At 53.7% G+C, this 8,564-nt stretch overlaps 1 long non-coding RNA gene across 1 annotated transcript; it reads left to right on the top strand.

The window, feature by feature from the left end:
• Positions 1–513: 513 nt before the first annotated feature.
• On the top strand, positions 514–1,724 carry LOC111740616. Its single transcript, XR_002780695.1, has 2 exons — positions 514–1,285; positions 1,416–1,724. It is a non-coding gene; the product is annotated as an uncharacterized LOC111740616 (long non-coding RNA).
• Positions 1,725–8,564: the final 6,840 nt, after the last annotated feature.

Raw genomic sequence — 8,564 nt, 5'->3', positions numbered from 1 at the left:
CCTGGAGGGCTCTGGGGCAGCAAGGAGGTCAGCGTGGCTGGGGTCCTGGGACCGAGAGAGAAAGCGAAGTGGGAGTGGAGTGAGGTCAGCAGTCAGGAATGGGCCGAGCCAAGAGGATCTCAGAGACGGCCCGGCCCGTAGGGTTTCAGCTTTTATGGTGAGATGGGAGGTGCTAGAGGGTTTTGAGCAGAGACGTGTGTATTGACCGGCTTTTTTCGAAGATTCCTTGGGCTGTTGTGTCTACAGCAGTTTGGAAGGGGGCAGGGGAACCCATCGGGGGACATCTACAACGGTCCAAGCAGGTGCGATGGTGCTGCAGCCAGCTGTAGCAGGGAAGGAGGGGAGAAGCTCCTGGGAGAAACCTGAATAGGATGCCATGGTAACTCAGAGAAGGGAACTGATTAACTCTGACTAAGGACGGACTCTTTCTCAGGGGAGGTGACTCAAGCTGGATCTTAAAAAATGAGCAGTTCAATAGGCACTCAAGAGAGTTAGAGCATTCCAGCACCCTGTGTGACAGGGCTGAAGCAAGAGAGAACCAGGCCCATTTGGGGAGCTGCTCATCACTACTGGAGCACAAGGGCCAGGAAGAGCAAGGCAGGCCAGGCTGGATGAGGAAGGAGCTGGCCCCTCTGCCAAAGGCTGTGATCCTGTGGGCACTGGGGAGTTCATGACGGATTTTAAACTGGGGCTGGGGATTCTTAAGGCCCAGTTTCTGGTTAAGAAAAATCCAGTGGTCACCATGAAAGGGTTTAAGTGAGGTGGAGAGTGGAAACCCAGCTAGGAAGGGGAAAACAAGGGCCTGACCCAATGCAGTGGGAGAGAGAGAGAAGGGAAGGGGCAGGGTTAGGGAGACAGGACCAAGTGCATGTGGGCTGGGGAAGGAGGAACAGGCCGTTTGAGGAAGAGGATGAGTCAGTTTGGACAGACTGAATTGGAGGTGCCTGTGGGAAATCAGATAGAGAAGCCCCAGGGTGGCGGATGGAAGAGTTTAAAGAGGACTGTATCCAGGGGCCCATCTCTCAAGGGACAGGAGGCAGTTTAAGCCATGAAGTCCACCAGCTGGGAGGCTTCTCTAGACTTTTACCTTCAGGAAGATCTGAATTGAGGTATAGCTCCCTCATCTTTGCTTCTCTCTCAAGGCTTTTGAGAGAGAGGGTTAGAAAAATAATCTTGAAAGTGAGGAGGAAAAATCCAGGAGGCAATGGGTCTCCCAGGAAAAGGTTGAGAAATCATAAACGTGTGGTCCCTGAACAGTTCTCGGAACACCCATAGGGAGTCTGCGGTGAGTGCTGGGCTAGGCAGGGGTCTTGGTATCAGCCCGGACATAGATCTCTGTGTACAGATGCGTGCCTCATGCGTGCACGTGTAAAGTGATGTGTTTTCTCTTCCTCATGGTTCTCGTTCTTCTGCAGCCCTTCCCGGTGAAGTCTCATTGCCCAGTGAAGTAGAGGGCAGATTCACAACAAGGCATCAAGTAGGGCTGAAGCAGATGTGATACAGAGAAACTGCTGCCGACAGCGGTGGGACCAGTAAGGAGGATCTGAGGGAGAGAGACCAGGAGAGGCAAAAAGGCAGAGCTTCACCCCTGCGGAGCCTCAGAGGGCGGTGTGGGAGAAACCCCTGTGAGGTTTGAGGGCGAATCTCACTGTAAGGGGGTGAGAGGGGCTTGACTTTCAAACTGCAGCTATGAGAAATATTAGTAAACCTTAGCAAAGCAGTGATTCAAAGTGGTGACAATGCAATATGGTGACATCCGGGAGGTAGTTTGGAATGGCTGAGGAAGGGGGTCTGGGAAGTGGCTTCGTGGGTCCCTACCTGTTCTGCTGTGGTTGGGGGTCCTAGGTACCAGGGGCCACAGTGGCAAGATCTGTACCACCAGCCATGTGTGGGACCACACACTTCGGCAGCACCCCTATCCACTCCCACCCGACCAGTGAATCCCAGGGACGAGGGGACCAGCCCTGTCCCATTCATGTGTGTGGAAGAATGCAGAGGACTCCACACGGACCTTGGGCCCCACTCTTCCCACCACCACAAGGTCCCATAAACATCTCTCTGCACCAGGAAATTATCTTGGCTGGGAGAAGTGTGCTGCCGGGGGGGGGGGGGGGGGCGGAAAGAGAGGAGAGAAAACTTTAGAAAATGGAATAATTTCACTCAAAGGAGACTGAGTTCAACATACAGAAATGGAGATACCTGTAATGGGCAAGTTAAAGGTTTCTTCCTTTCCTTCCTTCCTTCCTTCCTTCCTTCCTTCCTTCCTTCCTTCCTTCCTTCCTTCCTTCCTTCCTTCCTTCCTTCCTTCCTTCCTTCCTTCCTTCCTTCCTTCTTTTCTTCTTTTTCCTATCACTAGTGGGAATGGTCACATCAGATTAAGAAGAGTGCTAGAAAAATTAAGAAAGATGCTGGTTTTACCCATCTAAGTAGTAGATTGTCAGCCCTGCCACATATGTATCTTTAAAGTTTGCCTGGGCAGCTGTGTACTTTAGATTTCAGTGTGTTTCTCTTTGGCCAGAAGTTGAAAATCATAAAGTCATCAAATCTGAATTATCCATTGCTGCATAATAAGTTAATCCAAAACTTAGCATCTGAAAACAACAATGAAGATTTATTATCTCACATTTTTCCTGCGGGTCAGAATTTGGAAACAGCTCAGCAGTTGGTTTCTGGGTCAGGGTCTCTCAAGAGGTCGCAGTCAAGCTGTCAGCCTGGGCTGTGGTCATCTGAAGGCTTGACTGGGGCTGGCAGCTCTGCTTCCAAGGTATGCCTGCTAAGTTGGGGCTGTTGGCAGCAGGCCACTGTTTCTCACCTCATGGTTCTCTCTATAGGGCTCTTGAGTGTCCTCATGACATGGTGGTAGCTTCCTCCAGAAGTAAGTCAATGTCTTTTATGACAATAAAGAAAGAGCAATGTCTTTTATGACAATCTAGCCTCAGAAGTCACACTTTTCCATACGACCTCTACTTTCAAAAAGGTTATGATATTGCAGAGTAGGTAAGATGTCCCCATCTCGAAACCTGAGGTCTGAGTTCCAAGACAAGTGGTCGAGCTGCCCAGTCAGGCAGCAGAAGGCTTCCTGGGAACGGGTAGAAGAACCCCCACCCCCTGGTACCTGGTGCCTATGGACTGGACCTATCAGACATGTGGAAGCCCGTGGGAGCCTGGCAAGTGAGGGGGGCCGGTTCTTGCCCACTGGACAACCCGGGGTGTGTGGAGGGGGGCACTCTGTGACTGGAGAGAGACTGCGGAGTTAGCTCCCAGCAGAAAGAGGAAGGCAGGGTGGGGCCCCTGAGGGACTTAGAAGTGAGTCAAGAAGGAGGTGGTCAAGTGAGGGTCAAGGCTCAGAGGGAGGGGGAAAGCAGGAAACCTAGGGCTGGGTCACATGGTCCTCTGTTGGTCAGTGCACCATCTTCTTGGCTGTCATCCCTGGCTACAGATTCATTCATTAGTTTGTTCATTTGTTCATTCATTCATTCATTCATTCATTCATTCATTCTGACGTGCTACAAAGCAGTTTATTGGCTATGAGTGCTTGAGGAGCACACCCTCCTGGGAGAGGGTTGAGGACGGTCAGTAAAGGCTTCTCATAGGAGGCGAGGTCTGAGCTGCTCCTTGAAGGGGAAGAGGAATAAGTCATGCAAGGGAGGGCATTTTAGGCTTGGAAACCAATGAAGGCTTAGCAGAGACAGCTGAGAGAATGTCGAGATATAAAGCCGGAGGGGCCAGAAGAGGGGTGGCCCTGTGAGCCGGTGGGGGTGCTTCGGGTTTCTTCCAGAAGACAACAGGGAGACTATACAGGAAATTTAGAAAGATTGTCCAGGCAGTAGAGGGGCAGATCTGGAGAGGGTGAGCGCAGGAAGAGAGGGCGGTAACCCAGGCTCTGCAGACGGAGTGCAACGGGGATAGAGAGGGGAGAACAAGCCCAAGAGGCCTGACGAAGAAGAGTCCCCAGCGATACCTAGAGACTGAGCGACAACCCAGATGACAGACTGTCATCTCAGCTCACCTCAGCTACGCCATCTAATGCAGCTAACCCCTGATTTGGAAGATCTCTTGGCCCCAACAGCCTGGCCCCACACTGACCCCCGCAGTCCCTTCCCCAGTCTGCTGCCCTCATCCCAGACGGACACTCAGTCTGGTAGAACCCAGCCCTTGCCTGGAAGGTGGTGAGGACCTGATGGAGAACTATGAGTTGGGAAGTTCTGGGTGAGAACTGACAGGAGTGGGGAGGATACTCGGGAGCTGTGGCCACAGGGGAGCCAGAAAAAAGCAAGCACGAGACTGGAGGTAGTGAGCCCGGGGAGGTCCAGCCAAACGTGAGACCTGGGCAGGGTTCCAGGCTCCCCCGGGTGGGCCTGAGTTATGGTGCAGGGAGCTGGAAAATGAGGAAGAATAAAGAATCTGGTCATCCAGCACACTGGCCACCTGAGAGGCACCTGAAGGTGGTGGGAGATGACCGCATACTGAAGCCTGTTTCCTATAGCTCAAAACAGAGGCTGTGACCCCGAATTCTCAAACCCCTCAATAAAGTCAGTAGTGCTGCTCTCTCCTCACAGTAGGTGGCGCCATCGTGCTGGGATTGGTGATTGAGGGCCCGAGAGAACTGGAGCCCGGGCTGAGAGGGCCCAGAGCCCCTCGCCACTGTCTACCCCCTGCACTCCCCCACTCCTCCCCCCTCCCCCGCCGGCCTAATCCCAAACTCTTCCTGCCTCTCTCCTTCGTCGCTGCTGCCCTCACTGCCCACCGTCCCCTCCATTTCTGCTTTGGTCCAGGGTGAGGGTCTGGTGAGCTTGTTCACTTTGAAGCATCATCACAAGATGCTGGAACTCCAGGACCAGCCCGGGGGAATGTGTTTTGCAATGGAAATGTCACTGTGGGGGTCTCTGGGAGCAGCTCTGGGGGTTTGCCCACACCTCTGCCTCAGAAGGTAGGTGCTCAGTGCCCCTAGCGAGGGAGGGGTTTCCAGGAACATTTGCTCCTGGCAGGAGCGGAGGGGGAGAAAGGGTGTTTGCTCTGTACGAATGAATGACAGAATAAAGTACGACGGCTCCTGATATGTTGAGAAGCCTTCCGCGTCCACTGAGAAACGTGCCTGGTATCTTCTCATCTCAAGGCCCGTAGTCAAGAAAGAAAACCTGAGCTCCTCTCCCCACTTCCTTTCCTGTCCTTGGCGCGGGGAGCCCACTCTTGGCAAAGGGTGGGTGTCAGCTGGCACCAGAGCTGGCGCTGGCAGAGCTGGCCCAGACAGGGCGCAGGAGGGCAATGGGACATGGGAGCAAGGGTGCCCACGGCGGAAAGACCGAAAGGAATCCCCCAGGAAACTTTCAAAGGGCCCCAGAGTCCCTACCTAAGGTAGAGTCTTAGGGCACAAGGGCCCCGGGGAGACGATCAAAAAGCAGAGGTGTGTGTTGGCTGGTCCCTGCCTGGGACCCACAGCCTCCTCGCCTGCCACACTCCCATCCTGGATTCCTTAAGGATAGTTCCTATGTTTTTTACACTCTAAATTGGTGTCATTGGTTTCATAAAAATGAAGATACTTCTGAGACAACAGGGCAGAATATTTTTTAAAAAGGGCTGCCTGATAGCAGAGGTGCCCACTTCCCTGTACCCAGCTTAGACACCATCAGTCCCCTAGCTGTCACCCATTTTCTTACCTCAGCTGGGAATGGGTGGGTTCCTATATCCTGGTTCTATGATAACCTTAAATAAAAAGCCAATTTGTCACTCTCAGTCTTCCTAACAATGGAGTGCCCTCTCTCTAATAGCATCTGGTTCACTTTAAACTTTTAGGTGGTCAGCGTAGCGTAGGCAGTGGTGAGTCTGTGTGTTACACGTGCACTTTTGTTTCAAAGTCACCTGGGCAGGGACAGGTGGGTTGGTGCTGAAGATGCTGGGAAGGAAGAAGTGTGAACAGAGGGAAGAGATCAGAGAAAGAAGGACAAGACCAGCCAGGCAAGCAGAGGAGGCCACTGGCAGCTGCTCTGTTACTGCTCTGGAAAGGATGCCTACGGCACCCAGCCGGCCATGAGCAGGGGAGGAAGGGGCCAGGCGGCAGTGGGGACTGCATATAGGACTGCATCAGGTGGGCAGCCATAAAGGTCAGCCGGAAATGTCCTGTCTGCTCCAAAACCCAGGAGGGTATTGGCTGGGCTAGCAGTGGAGGAGGTAGGGGGTGATGATAAAGCGTTCTGAGACATCTTTTGCAGCTGGCTGGAGGGAGATAGCTGCAAATTTCTGACCAGTACAGAAGTTGTCTCTTGAGTTGTTGTTCTGTAAGAAGTAACTTCTTGCCTGATTTGTGGCCGAGGGTGGCATTGCTGATAAACTGACTAATGCCACTCATTACCCATGGCTGGGGGAGGGGAATCATGGCATCCAGCCCCCAAGGAGCTCACAGTGCAGCTCAGGAGACAGCACAAGTGCACGATGAGATAAAGCACAGGGGAGCATCAGTGCAGGAGGACCCCGGGGGAAGCGGGGGGGGGGGGGGGGTGGAGATGGGATCAAAGTGGCCTCCAGGAGGATTTCTTAGAGGAGAAAGGAGATTTGGATGGAGACGAAGGGTTTCTAAGATTGCAGGAACAGTGCAAACAAAGGCATCAAGAAGGAGTGGACATTTGGGGGGATGGGGAGAGATGGGGGGACAATGAAGAAGGAGCTAGCACACAGAAGACACTCAATGGCTTTTCTAAGGAGGGAAGGAAGGATAGGTAGGGGAGAAGGAGGGAGAAAGGAGGGGGTTGAAAGCTGCTCTCGGAGGCAAGCCACCCACCCCATGAGTCCTGTGGCAAACAGCTGCAGGAGCACCCCAGCTGGGGAGCCTCACAGCCCCCATCCCAGGCTTGCTCATCACTGTGAAGCTGAGGCTTGAAAACAGGCATGTGGCCAAACCCACCTATCAGCCTCCTCCTCCAGGCCTATCTCCACACTATTCCTAGCTGAGCAGCAGCCACTCCAGAGCCCTGCTGGAGGCGGGGGTGTTTGCCACCCTGAGGTGACGGACCGGCCAGTAACCCCCCACCAAGATGGCAGCTTAGTGAGACAGCAGGGCCTTTGTCTGGTCCTGACCCTGCTGGGAGGCCCTCTGGCCTGAGTTTGCTCAGTGTTAATTATTGACCAGGTGCCCAGGGACAGGCCCTTCCCGCCAGCTGGATGGAGGACACTTGGGAATGGGGCCTTGGCCTCTCACAGCATCAGGTGGGGCTAACCTGGGATTGGGGGAGGAGAGGAGCCTGGCCTTGAGTGAGGATCAAGGAGACCCAAATCTCTCTCCACTGCTCTCTGAGCCCAGTATTAAGCGAGGTACAGAAAGTGCCCTGCCTTGAGGGGCTGAAGATTCTGTGGGGAACCTCCTCATTCTGACCCTCCAGAAAGACAGGGAGGGGCAGCAGAAACACCTTTTCCCCCAAAAGGAAAAAGATGGAGGACAGAGAGAAGACTCCAGGATGAAAGTGTGAGGTTCCCTGAGGAGGACATGGCCCTACCTCAAGTAGCAGGTAGCCACAGACCACCCTCCTCAGGTCCTCTGATGAACAAAACACCAGCCCAAGAGAGCGTTTGGGGGTTGATGCATTCTGGGCCAGAGAAAAGAAGAAGAACCCCCATGCTTGGCCTGACCACCTCTGGTTTCTCTGGCCTTGGGTGAGTCAGGTACTGTCCACCCCAAAGCCACGTCAGGGAGGCCTCAGCCAGGAGCTAGAAGAAAGGAACGAAAATCGATCTGCATATCAAGAGACAGGAAGTAGAGAAGGAAAGGAGGTGTGTGTGTTTGTGTGTGTGGGAGAGAGAGAGACAGAGAGAGAGAGAGAAAGAGAGAGAGAGAGAGAGAGAGAGAGAGAGCGCACGCTCACTGCTTTTTTCATGGAAGTACCAGCTCCCAGTGCTTCTTTATAAGCATAAGCGATCTTGGTTGATCGTCCTAAACTGCCCTGTGAGTTGGGTGCTATTTGACAAATGAGGAAACTGAGGCTCAAGTCGGTCATCCCAGAGCTGGAAAACCGCACACCAGAGGCAGTCTGATTCCAGACCTGTGACTTGTACAATGCTCTTATCTTCTGGGGTCAGGGTGGAGGGGCCCCATGCAGCAGCAGGGGGTGGGGAAGGCTGGGCTCTGGCTCCCCAATGCCTCTGAGGTGGAGGCAGATGGAAATCCAGCTTTTTTAGATACCAGTCTGATCATCCATCCCCCCAGGGAAGGAGGCCAGGTAGGCTGGCCCTTGGGTGTCTCAGGCTTAGAGGGGTTGTGGGGGATGGCAAGCCTCCTTACATCCCTCCACCCCTCCCCTTCCCCTTTGGCTTCACCTGTGAGAAGTCAATATTGATGTTTTATGACCCAGGCTAAACACACATTTTTTTCCTCCCATGGAGGGGTTATCTAGTCTGGAAGGTTAATCAGTGACCACTTGGGGGTGGGGAAGCCTCCGAGAAGAAAGCACCTATTCAATTCAATCCCCCCTGCCCAGCCCCACCCCTCCTCCCCCACCTGCTCCTCTTTCCCACCATCTCCCCTGCCCTGGTGGAGTTGGACTCAGCCCTGCCAGAGGGTGGAGACAGGGCATTTG

The sequence above is a fragment of the Pteropus vampyrus genome, unplaced genomic scaffold (genome assembly GCF_000151845.1).
Source record: "Pteropus vampyrus isolate Shadow unplaced genomic scaffold, Pvam_2.0 Scaffold66, whole genome shotgun sequence".
Lineage (NCBI taxonomy): Eukaryota > Metazoa > Chordata > Mammalia > Chiroptera > Pteropodidae > Pteropus > Pteropus vampyrus.
Note: the sequence above shows the minus strand (reverse complement) of the source record. Positions and strands in the feature narration are given on the sequence as shown.